Below are 14,175 nucleotides of genomic sequence, written 5' to 3'. Positions count from 1 at the left end.
AGGCCTTAAGATGGTGCTAAGAATGACAATACTATGTGACACAGAACTGAACTGTACTATTTATTCTTGTATTGTCACTTGAACAAAACTCCCATTTTAAGTCTGTTTAAAGAAAGGAGGCTACATAACTTTTCTCCTCATATCTTCTGATGTGTTTCAAGCTTGTGCCTGCTCAGACCTATGAAGATCTGCTTCAAAAGTGCTGAATTTTTTGTTAGCAGTAAGAAGTCTATCGGTCAAAAATAATACAGTTATAATAATTTTTCTTTTTTCCTAAATGTACTGGGCTGAAATAAAAGGCAATGAAGAGGCACACATACTTCTGAAGTGATGAAAATTGTTAGAAATATAGTATGTGCCACAAATTCAGTTGTTATGATATTTGTTAACACTAGGATTCTAACTACTCTATGTTTGGCATTATGTCTAGAGGATAAATAAATAGCATTGTGTACACTTACTAATGAATAAACTATTTGCATGTCCCTCCTGTTAACTTCAGTACAGAAGTGGTTTTAGCAGAATTTGTGCACAGATCTGCATATCCCAGAAACATGTTTGATGCAACCTGCAAATCAAGTTTTCTTTACAAGTCAGATGGAATTAATATATAAGACCAATGCCTATGGAGGACAAAAACAAATCAGTGTTTTAATGTTGTTTTTTTCTGTGAAAGAAAAAACAGTTAAATTCCTTCCTTATTCTGTCATGAAACCTAAGAGAAAAAAATTCAAACTCTGATTTAAAGATAGTGAAAGATGTACTTTTCACTAAAACACAGCAAAATATTTTTCTTCCAATGCAATCAGATTAGCAAAAAGGGAAAAGATGGAATAATTTAATTTGTTCTGTGCAATTCATTGTTTTCTCATCAAAGTTACAAATACTGAGGGAGACTGCCTCACTTTTAGGTTATCATGTTTAAGAAATTAATTGACAAATTTACTGATTGTTCTGTAAGCTAAAGAAGCCTAAAATTAGAATGTCTTGAAAGTTGGAAAGAGTAAGAAATGCTTTTTTGACAAGAAATATTTCCTTTACAGAAAACCCCTGTGAGATGAACTTGCCAGAACAAATATTTTCTTCACATGAGGAATAGATTGAGTAATGATGCTGCTGAATCAGAGTTGTACCAGGCTCAAGGCTTCAAAACAAAAATCCTTCTCCTCTCCCTTGACATTTTATGTTTATCACAGACTCTGAATATTGTCAAATTTATGACCTACTTCTCCAGCTCCCAACTTTGTAGCTTCCACTGAATGAAACAGCTGTCAATACTACTTACCCTTGAAGATGTTAAATGATTCAGGTATATTGAAAAGCCTTTTTGTGATGTTTTTCATGGACTGGGTATTTCACTTAACACTTTGAAAATGAAAGAGAAAAAAATGATATTTAGCCATCACACTTTTGAATATATTTGATGCAAAACTTTAAATAGTATATATGGTATGCCAAGAGATGCAAATTACATCTTTAAACTGCATTCAGATAAGGTCTTTAAAAATTGAGCTAATTTTGCAAAATGATTATTGGCTGTGATCAATGAAGCCAAATTTCAGCATTTTATCACTTCCAGTTTTGAAAGTCCAGCAGAGAAATGACAACCATTTAGATTAAGAATATAGAGCAATATGGTATTTTTGGAGTGATTATCAGTCTGATGATAAATTTAGCATGCAATTGCTAGATTTAATTGCCTGCCTCATTGGTAATTTCTCTGTGCATTTTTATGTAACAGATCCATTGCTGGCATTGTTGGAATAAACTAAAGCACTTGCACTGTTGTCTAGCTCCAATTATTGGAGAAGATGGTATGGTGTATATATGTGTTTGTGTGTGTGTGCACGTGCGTGTGTGTGTGCATGCACTTGCATGTGTGTGTGTAGATCTGGAGCAAGACTAAGGCAACAATCAAGGTGAAACATTACCCAACCGGTAAGCAGTTATGAAATGTGGGGAAGATGGGAAAGTTAGCAAAAGCAAAATATGGAATCCTAGCAAATGGATTATAGAGTGGGGATGTTCGCCACCACTGATCAAGCTACATCTCGCTGGATGGTAGGGGGGCTGTATGTTGGTCAGCAGACATCTTGTTGACCCATACAACTGCAGTTCACTAGAGGGAGTAGACAAACTACCTCCAAAATCTTCATTTTTTTCCTCTTCATTCTATTCTCATGCGTCTCTGGCTGCTGAGGGCAATGAGACCTGCTCTCCCAGACAGGTAATTGGCAGATGATTATGCAGCAATCACATGCCTGCTACCTGATGTGATGGTGGGCATGCATGGTGACTCCATAGTAGCTGTTTTCTCCAGAACACCAAAAGTCAGTCTGATCTGCAAACATCAGCCAAGAGCAGATTCTTTCATTTCACTCAACAAAACAAGCTCTTCTTATCAGCCTGCCATGGCCCAGGGAGGAATGGCAGTCCCCTTGGGAATGTAGTCCTTCTTCTCTTCTGAGACAGGTATACCTGGAACTATCAATGATCTATAGAGCTGGAACATTAACTCTCTAACTCCAAATGCACTACATGATGTTATGATGTGGAATACCAGTACCAAAAATCATAAAACCATGACATCCACCAAGTTACTCTAATTTTTAGAAAGTAAGAGATGTGTTGAGAAAAGTCTGAGAAACTAAAACTAATGAAAATTCTATTATGACTTGGCACACTAATATCTCTGTTTTGATTAACTCACTTTCAGGTAAAGGTAGTGTGGTAGAAATTGTGGCTTTCTACACCATTTTCTTCTAGGCAACGTGAAACAAAGATGGCATAGAGACAGAACAGAGCAGGTGGCAATTCTGTGCCTGTTCCCAGACCACAATATGCAAAATAGTCTGGAAAAGGGAAGGGTGTGATTCACTTTTAGAGTGAGAGAGCAGTAAATTACAGACTTCCATGGGCAGGAAGGGAGTACAATAACTCAAAAATTCGATAATTCAGAAATGGAATCTGACACGCTGATCTGTCTCTGGTGCAGATCTTACTGCAGAGTAAGCATCACTCTTACTCAGCACAGCTCAAAAATTGGCAGTCTATCACAAACATTTAGAGCTATAAATGTATAATGTTATGAATTTCTTCTTGTGTTTTCATAAGTTTTTAAATGTCTAGCATTACTGATAATAAAGTGGCAGAAATTATATTTGTTTCATTAAAGAAAATATACTCTGTTTTCCTTCATATCCATTGCTTTTTCAGTGTTTCCCAGTTTATACGCAAACTATGGTTGACTCTATCCATATCATCTCTAATTTGGAATTACAACAGATATCCTGCCAGTTGAACAATTGCAATCAAATTCAAATGCTTCAGCACTTGATGCACCTCTGTGTCTCTCAAGTGTTGCATGAAAGTATTTATGCCAACATTTAGCAATAATAAGATGCTTGGCTTTTCAATTCATTTTCAGTGAAGATCCTGTTTCCTCTATGAGTAATCTTGATAAGCCTCTGACTATGGCTCCAATAAAAAAAAATTTTGTACTGTGATAATATTTTTCTTATGATGACATACTTTCAGGGAATTCATACATGTTTATGCACATAAGTGCATAACTTGCAAGCCCTATTTAAATCAGAGGCAAATAGAACAAGTGTACGTTTCAACCTACTGAAGAAATTTCTGTCTGCATTTATTTTTTACTTGGTGAACCTTTAAAATCACTTTTTCTACTTAAGAAAGCACAAATGGACGCACAAAAACTTTGGAATATATTTTTGTTACAAAGCAGTGGAAAACCATGTAGAGAAGATGGAACAAATCCACATTCGTTTTACAGGCATATGATTGTTGTGACACTGCATCTATAGATATATCAGCCATGTTGTGGGGATGATATATATAAGAACTGTGATTGAGAAAAAATATTCAGTATGTATATGTGAAACAAAATGACAGAATCTGCAATTGCAGCATGGTTTTGACTCAACAAGCAAGGTATTGTATTTATTGTCATCTAGTTGTTCAAAACAGTTCTTGGAACACATAAATCATCTAAAATAAGTTCTTTCTCTGCAACTCTCACATTTTGTGAAACCATATCTCAGCCCCAGTGAACTTTGTAACAGGCATCCTCTTCCAACTATATGTAATAAGTAGTGCAGTAAAGTGTGTGTAATTCTGGTGGGTTTACATGGCAGTTTTGGTAGTAGGATGGCTGCATGGGAATCCTCTTAAAGAAGTGCCCAGCAGCTGCCCAGTGTTAAGTCAGTATCAGGTTCAGCTTCTCCAAAAGGGAGTAAAGTTGAGTAAAGCTGAACCAATTGGTGATTCTAGTTGCACCTCAACAGTAAAATGTTTAAGAAGGGATAAGAAATGCTCTGCAACACTTGGAAGACAAGAGTGGTGAAATAAAGCAGCCCTGTAGAATCCAAAATCTTTTGAGGTACTCCAGGCACTGAGCAGAATTCCCTGCAGCCCTGGAGATGTATTATCAATGTGTGATGTTAAAAACTTGTTTTTATTGCAGCATAAAACATTTCAGGGAAAGGTAGATATAAGTAAAGTAAGAAATGCTGTTTCAAAATGTTAGCACTTTTTACAGCCACTTCTTTTTATCAAGGGTTTATGGTTGCTCTCTTCCATTTAATTTATCTCATACATGCAATTTATTTTCTATTACTAGCACTCAAATGCTAAGACAGAACTTTGAAAAACAAGCAACACCTCTAAATGAACCGAGTAGATTTCTTTTGTTGAATTATTATTTCCTTAGAGCTCAATTCACATTTTCAACTTTATTTTTAGCCTAGATTAAGAGATAGAATGATGCTACTATTGAGAGTATTTTAAACCTTATTTCTTTTTTTCAGTCATACTAAATAAAATTTAAAGGGTTAATTTCAGGGTTTTTGCAGTTCTCATTGATATATACATATATAAATGTAAATAATAATTATTATTATTTCCCTCTTCTTTTTCTATTTTACTAAATAGTTTTTATCTAAATTCTTGAGTTCTACTTTTTTTTTTCTTATATTTTATTTCTGATTTCCTCCTCAGACCTTTGAGAGGGTGAGAATGAGAGAAAAGCTATGTGTTGTTTATGGGCCTATAAGGTTAAAACACAATAGAGAAAAAAAGCCACAGATGCCACAAGCATCTGTGCCCCAAGCACAGATGCCCCAAGCATTCCCCTAAACCAAAATTCCAGTGAAAATTTCCTGCAAAATCCAAAGCAGATTTCCCTTCATTCTGTCATGAACTTCTGCAATTACCTCTTATTGGAGGCTTAAAAACTATGTTGTGAAATGAAGCCAGGGAGATACCTCTTTTCCTGAACAAGAGTTAAAAAGCAAGCCAATAACTCATCCTTTTCAAAAGGTTCTTCTCTGTTGACATAATTTTTTTTCAATCTGTTAATCATGTGAACAAATAAATGGTCAGTGAGCATTACTAAACAAACAACCTATAAATTGTATAAGGTCTTATTTCAGCAAAGACCATGCATGGATCAGCATCATAGCGGAGACTTGCACTGAGGGAACCTTCACAGAAAGGTAAAACTGCAGCACAACATTGTGAAAAGAACCATTGGAAGAGCAAACAACATCCTGAACTGACATGCTGTGGGTGGAGTTGGGGGTGACAGTGACTGGACTCCCTTGTGTGTATAAAGCCAGACCCCAAAGAAAGGGAAAGAAGCAAAACAGGGCATAATAAATCAGAAGGTTGTGGAAAGGGTAGTTCATGCAGGGCATTTAAGCTGGGAGAGTAGGCAAGGGGACAGAACGTCCCTCCGCACTCAGAAGACTGGCTCACCTGTCAGCTGCCTCCCAGACAACAAATCTGGCCATGGATTCTACCAGGCAAAAATCTCTTGCCAAAAAGAATGTGCTGACTCAGACAGAATGTCTATCCAAAAATGTTATCTTGATAACAAAAATGTTATCAGATATCTTGCTGCAGGGAGTACCTGATCCTGCTGCTACAGTTGAAGGGCAGTATGGACACCACCTGGTTATGTGCAGGCAGGCAGATGATCTGTTCACTATGGTGGCAGAGCTCAAGGAGGAGGTGGAAAGATTAAGTAGCAGGAGATAGATCAGTGCAGTAAATCCATGCCATACCTGCAAGGTATCAGGGTGATACACCCTGAAGAGTGGTGGACCCCTGCGCTGCAGTCATTGAGTAGAGGGAAGAGAGAGGAGGAATGGAAACATGTCCCAACTTGACACTGAAGGCAAACCTTGTTCCTACCTACCTTTATTCCCCAGGTGCACCTATGTAATGTGTTTGAAGCTCCGAAGCTCAAGGGAGAGGTATCAGAGGATGCAGTGGAAGGTAAATCCACAAGGTTGTCTAGGGTGAGGTGGCCACACTTCAAGACTACCTCTGTGTAGAATGACTGAAGGGTAATTGTTGTAGGTGACTCCCTTCTGAGAGGAACGGAGGGCCCCATAAGTCATCCAGACCCAGAAGTGTGCTGCTTCTCTGGAGCCCAGGTAACAGGCATTACTAGGAGATTCCCTCATCTAGTTTCCCACTCTGATTATTATTTTTTTAATAATAGTTCAGGCTGACAGCGATGAAGCCACTGAGAAGCTTGAGGGCTATCAAAAAGGACTTCAGGGCATTGGAGCAATTGGTCAATGGAGCAGGAGTAATGGTGGTTTTCCTCTACAGGAAGCATGGGATACTGAGAGAAACAGGAAAACCCATCTGATAAATACATTGCTAAGAGGCTTATGCAATCACAGGATTGACCAATTGATTGATTTTGAACCACAGAATATTTTACCTAGCACCTGGCTGCAGATGGCATTCACCTGGGACAAAAGGGAAAAAAGTTCTGTCACAGGACCTGACAGGGCTCATTGAGAGGACTGTAAACTAGGTAAGAAGGGGTTAAAACATGGCTTGCTAGAGTTCAACCTGAAATAATAATGCCAGGGTTGGTGGTGAGGAAAATGATTCATGTGAAATGCATCTACAGCAGTGAACACAGAAGGGGCAACAAATAGGAGGAGCTGGATGGCATCACGTAGCATGCAAACTAGGGCTTAGTTGTCAGTACTGAAAAATCTGTGAGATCGCTCCCAGAACTGGAGTGCTGCAATGGATGGCTATAAGTACTTCAGAAGGGATGGGCAAGGTAGGAGTGGTAGCAGCGTGTCTCTCTGTTTTAGAGAGACCATTTCATTGCTGATGAGCTTAGGACTGGGAATGATAAGGCTGAGTCTTTACAGGTAAGGATCAGGGGGAGTGCTAACAAGGCTGACGTCCTAGTGAGGATCTGCTATAGACTGCCTAATAATGATAAAGAGGTAAATGAGGCTTTCTACAAGCAGCTGGACAAAGTTGCACAATTGCCAGTTGTCATTCTCATAGGAGACTTCAACTTCCCTGATACATATTGGAAATATAGTGCAACTCAGAAGAAGCAGCCTAAGAGGTTTCTAGAGTGTATGTAACATAACTTCCTGATGCCATTGGTAAGAGAGCCTGACAGGGGAGGCAGCCCACTAGAACTTGGTGCTCACAAACAGAGTAGGTCTGGTGGAAGTCGTGAGGTCTGGTGCTGTCTTGGGCAAAGTGATCACAGAATGTTATTCTCTATTCTTGGTGAAATCAAGAGGGGAGTTCAGCAAAACTGCTACCTTTAACTTCTGGAGGCAAGACTTGAACTTGAAGACATGAAGGGCAAAGGTGCCAGGGAGGCTGATCTCTCCTCAAGAGGGAAGTCTTGGAGACACAAGCAAGCTGTACTCCTGTGCCGTAAGCTGAGCTGTAGAAGATCCGTGTGGATGAACAGGGAACTTTTCTGAGGCTCTAAGAGAAAGTTTACTTCCTGTAGAAGATAATTAACAAGCTGCTTTCCACCATCAGTGTACTTGGTCAACCAGAGAGGTTCCAGAGTATTGTAGACTTGCCAGTATGACTTCCATCTTCTAGGAGGGTCTTAAGGAAGATCTGAGGAACTACAGGCCTGTATGCCTGACCTCAGTGTCAAAGAAGTTTATAGAACAGATAGCCTTGAGTGACAGCATGTGTGGGCAACCAGGCAATCTGGCCCAGCCAGCACAGATTCACAAAAATCAAGTCCCGCTTGACCTATTTGATCTCCTATGACTGAGTGACCAGACTGGCAGATAAAGGGAAGGCTGTGACATAGTATACCTCACATCAGCAAAGCCTTCAACATTTTCTCCCATAGCATTTTACTGGTGAAGCTGGCAGCTCATTGCTTGGACAGGTTCACTCTTTGTTTGGTAAAAACTGTCTGGAGGGACAGGTCCAGCAAGTGGTAGTAAATGGAGTTTAATCCAGCTAGTGACCACTCACAAGCATTGTTCCCCAGCAGTTGGTATTGGGATCTGTCCTGTTCAATATTGATGACCAGAACAAGACAAAAGAGTGCACCCTCAGCAATTTTGCAGGTGACATCAGAATGGGAGGAGGTATCAATCCTTCTGGGGGTAAAAAGGCTTTTCACAAGCATCTGGACAGGCTGAATCACTGGATTGAAGCCAGTGGGATGAAGTTCAGTGAGACCATGCACTGTGCCCTGCACTTTGGCCACAACAACCCCAGGCAGTGCTACAGACTTGGGGTAGAGTGGCTGGAAGACTGAGTGGAAGAAACGGACCTGGGTGTGTTAGTCATTTCTTGGCAAAACACAAACCAGCCGTAAGCCCAGGTAGACAAGAAAGCCGATGTAATCCTGGCTTGTATCAGAAATAGGGTTGACAGTAGAAGCAGGAAGTGACTGTTACCCTGGACCCTCTGGTGAGGCTGTGCTCTGAGTACTGAGTTCAGTTTTGGCCCCTCACTACAAAAAAGGACATTAAGGCCCTGGAGAATGCCCAGAGAAGATCAACTGAGCTGGTGAGAAGAAGGAATCTTTGGTAGCTATATTCTGAACAAGACTGTTTTAGCAATCACTAATTAGCATTGCAAGAGAATGTTTTGAAAAAATCATCACTAGTCTGAAAAAGAAGTAGGGTAATAAAAAATGATTAATGACCATAACCAAAGCATGTTTTTAATTTTAGTGCAACTTTTCTTTGACAGATGTCTGTTTCATAAAAACCATCTGCATAGCTGGCACTAATGAAGATCTCTGGTGACAAATTCAACAGAGAAGTCAGAGATTAGACAAAGATGATTGTACTAATATGCTTGATCATGCTTGATCATGATAACTATTGAACTTTTATAAATCAGTTATAAAAATGTATTTCCCATCCTGCACCCAACACATTACATATGCTTTCCAATTCTGTGAATCACAGAATCATACAGAATAAGCCAGGTTGTAAGGGACCTCAAGAATCATGAATCTCCATCCCTCCCTCCACAGGCAGGTCCATCAAGCTCCCTAGACTACGCTGCACAGGGCCTGTCATGGTTTTATGATTTTTGGTACTGGTATTCCACATCATAACATCATGTAGTGCATTTGGAGTTAAAGAGTTAATGCTCCAGCTCTGTGGATCATCGATATTTCCAGGTATACCTGTCTCAGAAGAGAAGAACTACATTCCCCAGAGGACTGTGCAATGTTTTTCGTTCTTACGTGTTTACGCTCAGAGGGAAAGATAAAAACTGTCTGCAGTCACGGGACACGCTCTTTCCTTTGGGATGGACTCAGCAGTGGGTACTCGCTGCCATCCACCTTCAGCGTTAGTGTAAGGCCTTATGTTTATCAGACACTCTCTCTTGCTCATTTTATTTGATTTATTAGCTTTAATTCCATTTATATTGTATTATATTGTGTTATTTTGCTTTCCGATATCTATTTAGTAAATTAGCTTTCCTCCTCAGATTGCTGCCGTTGTTTTGTTCCTAGGCCCATCTCCCTTTTCCCTTTCCCTTTCCTGGGGTGTGGGTCCGTGGGTCCCCCACACCAATTGTCACGGAACCAGGCCAAACCTGCCCGTAAACCATTGACAGGGCCCCATCCACTCTGGCCTTGAACACCTCTAGAGACGGGGCATCCACAATGGCAGCTCATTCCAGCACCTCACCACACTCATCATAAAGAACTTAACCCCTGACATCCAACCTAAATCTTCCCTCCCTCAACTTAAAACCACTTCCCCTCATCTACCCTTTCAAAGAATTTACTCCCCTCCTGTTTATAGACTTCCTTTAGGTACTGAGAGGCTGCAATTAGGTCACCCTGAAGCCTTCTTTTCTCCAGGCTGACCAAGTCCATCTCCCTCATCCTGTCCCCATAGGGGAGGTGCTCCAGCACTCTGATCATCTTTGCAGCTCTCCTGTGGACCCTCTCCAACACCTCTCTGTCTTTCTTGTTCTGGGGGCTCCAGATCTGGACACAGTACTCCAGATGGAGCCTCACAAGAGCAGAGTAGAGAGGGATAATCACCTCCCTGTCCTTGCTGGCAAGCTCTCTCCCAGTGAAGCCCAGGATACCGTTTGCTTTTTCAGCTACAAGAGCACACTGCTGGCTCATGTTAAGTTTTTCATCCACCAAGACTCACAGGTCCTGCTTTGCAGGGCTGAAGACTGCTCTTTCTAGTCTGTATAGGTGCCTGGCATTCCTCTGGCCCAAGTGCAAAACCTTGCACCTTGCCATGTTGAACCTCATTATGCTCACCCGGGCCAACCTTTCAAGTCTGTTGAGGTCCTTCTGAATGGCATCCTCTTCCACCATATCAACTGCACCACTCAGTCTGGTCTCATCAGCAAACTTGCTGAGGGTGCACTTGATTCCATCGCCAGTGTCAATGATAAAGATGTTGAAGAGCACCAGTCCCAAGACAGACCCCTGGGAGATATCACTCATTACCAGTCTCCACATGGACCTAGAGTCATTAATCACCACCCACTGTCCGTGGCCTTCCAACCAATTTCTTATCCATCAAGTGGTCCATTCATCAAATCCACATCCCCCCAATTTGAAGATAAGGATGTGGTGGGGGACCATGTCAAAGGCCTTGCTCAAGTCTAGGTAAATGACATTGGTAGCCTTCCCCTTGTCCACCAAAGCTGACAGTTCAGCATATAAGGCCACAAAATTGTTTAAACGTGACCTTCCCCCAGTGAAGCCCACTGATATCTGCAGGTCCACAAAATAGATTGCAGTGCTCATGTGAACAAAGAATAAGTGCTCTGTTTCCTCTGAAAGATAGTCAGTGTGTCATATGGAATGAAATCACAGAAATTAATGCTGAAGGCTTAGTGTGATAATATAGATCAGATAGAATTAACCATTCATTATGCTAGTGTCTTCTGAAAGAAAAATAGTATTTATGTTATTTTTTCTACAATTCTACAATTATCAAGGCACAACAGACCCTCTGTTGATTCTTCAGTTGATTGGACTCATCTTTACCATCTGCAGAGATCTAGTGCCCAGTTATCAGAGATACTTCATTCAGAAGATGTTCTATTGGGTTATTTTGAAGAAATAATGTCAATCCTTTCTTTCTTCCCCACTAATTTTAGTATTTGAAAGTACTACTATCATCACTTGTGTGCACCAGTATCTCCTGATCTTCCAATAATGAAAATGGCCCTGTACTTACACATTAAACACTTAAGTTTATAGTTTTAAACAGAAAGAGGGTAGATTTAGACTAGATATTAGGGAGGAATTCTTTACTGTGAGGTTGGTGAGACATACGAACAGGTTGTCCAGTGAGGCTGTGAATGCCCCCTCCCTAAAAGCATTCAAGGCTAGGCTGGATGAGTCCTTGAGCAGCCTGGTCTAGTGGGAGTTGTCCCTGCCTATAGCAGGGGGGGTTAGAATGTGATAGTATAATTTTAAGTTCCACAGTTTTACAAGGTGAAGATCACCTGAAGTTTTTTCACATGGCTATTATTTTATTTACTGAGCTTTTAAGTCATTCTTTACAGATTTTACTTCCCAATAACCTTCCAAGTTTATCAGACTTTTTCAACAGAACTTCAGGTTTGAGGTAGTTTGATGACAGATTGATCAGTTGAGCATGCTGCAGCAGTTGGCATATAGGTCTGAAAATTGTCTGGACTCATTAATAAAAAGGTGAGGATCATTTATAACACATCAAATACTACCTAGCAGTAACGGAATATGGGTTTTTGTATTTGTTTATTTTGGTTAAAGAAGTGTGTGAAAGACAACTGTTCTTCTCTGCAACAAGATTTAATTTTGATCAGTCTTTTCTTAATAGTAATCAAGCATCTATGTTACATCAATAGAATATTTTACACTAATTATGAATTAATCTTAAATGACATATCTGTAAAATATAGTCAAAAAATAAAATACACGAGAAATATAGTGGAATAATTTGCCATGGCTAGAAATAATGTCTCAATAAGTACATTTTGGAATGCACCAAAATCAAACAGAAGCCTGCTGAGTTTGTTTTCTAAACTTCAGTCCACATACAGCAACCTGTAGTACCTCAGCTGGACAAAGGATTAATTTAATTTAGAACACAAAAACCCTCATCAGCTTGATGCTGTGTAAGTGTAACAAGTTATTAGCTATCAGGTGTTATAGAGTGGAATAAATCTGTTTTGGTGCTGCTACTTCATCTGGTGTTAATAACTTCATCTCTCACCAGGACATCAATAGAATTACTGCATTTTAATCTGGCAAATCACAGAGGGCAGCTTTTAAAATGGAGTGACTGACTTACCTTTGTGTCAGAAAGGGGGCATTGCTGCCACATTTGTAGCTCTAAACTCTGACAAATAAAACAGGAAATTACAATCACTGAAGAGATTACAGAAGCTACTATTTCTGCACCCTGCATGTTGAATAATTTGCCTTGTGCTGACTTCCAATGTGAACACTTGTGACTACAACCCTGCCATAGCTAACCAGTTCTCACTTTCAAATTAGCATAGAACTGTAATTGCTAAATGTATTACCACTCTTATGCAGTATTGTCTTACTCCAATGCAAATGCTTGAGAGAAAGAAAAAGGTAAAGAAAAATTTTTCAATCACATCCTCATTGAAATATTTATAAATATTTAACAGCTACTGATATTTGCTGCAGCCATATTTTCATTAATTCAAACTTTTGTTTTCTTCTAAATATTAACATAAAACAAGTATTAAATATGAATCTATCCTTAAGGTACTCCTTTTTCATACATTACCATAATGTATCTTTCTATTTTTAGCCTTGTAAAACCTTAATCAGCTATTAAGTACTAAAAGTATTAGATTTTACTATCACACTCATCCAATAACAAAGGGTAGAACCAAAATTACAATTTAAATTGAATAATCTGAGAATGTAATAGAATTGACAGCAACTGATAAGATTAGTTGATGAGAAAACCTGACATGCCAAGACATTATGATCATAGAAAAACTTTATGCCTGATGAGGATAAAAGCTCATCATTGAGACAAAACAGATGTTTATTGCCTAGTGAGTAAGAGCCATGCTTGTAAGGTATACGTGTGCTTTTGATGCTGTATTGAGCTAACTGTCAAGTGCCTACCCAGACGTTCAGTCACTGTTCTAAGCAGCTAAGAGGGAGAAAACAGACCAATAAAACTGCAGAAGTTCCTTCAAGGTGAAGATAGGGAGATCACTTACCAATTACATCTTGGTAATTGGTACCAGAAAATAATCAACATAGTGTGTGGTAAATAACTCCCAAGGATGGTACTTCACAAAGAAATAGTACAGAGGATGGTATATTTTGAGTAGTTCTATATTGATAGTACACAAATAATACAAAAGAGAAGATGGCTCATCTTCAGGATATCAAGGCTCGCAGGGGACTCCACATGGGAGGGACCTCCAAGAAGAGATCCTTCCCTGGCGGTGGTCAGCCCTTAAATAGGGTTTGGGAGAGGTGGAGCCAGGCTCCACCCCTTCCAATCACTAAGGTATATCACCTTCACCTGTACCCCCATGGCTGACTCGGTACTCACTTCAGGTGACCAATCAGTGGTTCAGATTGTGATTCAGCAGTTCCCATAAACATAGGGAAAACTATATTTGTTTTATTAAAAAAAGAAGATTAAAAATAAAAATGGATTTGGGCAGTGAGGCTGGATAGTGTCCTGGGCAACCTGATCTAGCTGTGGTGTCTCTGCTCATTGCAGGGGACTTGGGCTAAATGGCCTTCAGAGGTGCCTTCCAACTCTGTGATTCTACGATTCTATGATTCTGAAAGAATACCTTGCTTCTTTCCCCAGTCTCGGCTTCACTCCTTCACTCTCAACCTCTCTACCAACC

Source organism: Cyrtonyx montezumae, unplaced genomic scaffold (assembly GCF_038088225.1).
Source record: "Cyrtonyx montezumae isolate F1298 unplaced genomic scaffold, pur_monq_1.0 scaffold_30, whole genome shotgun sequence".
Classification (NCBI taxonomy): Eukaryota; Metazoa; Chordata; class Aves; order Galliformes; family Odontophoridae; genus Cyrtonyx; species Cyrtonyx montezumae.
Note: the sequence above shows the minus strand (reverse complement) of the source record.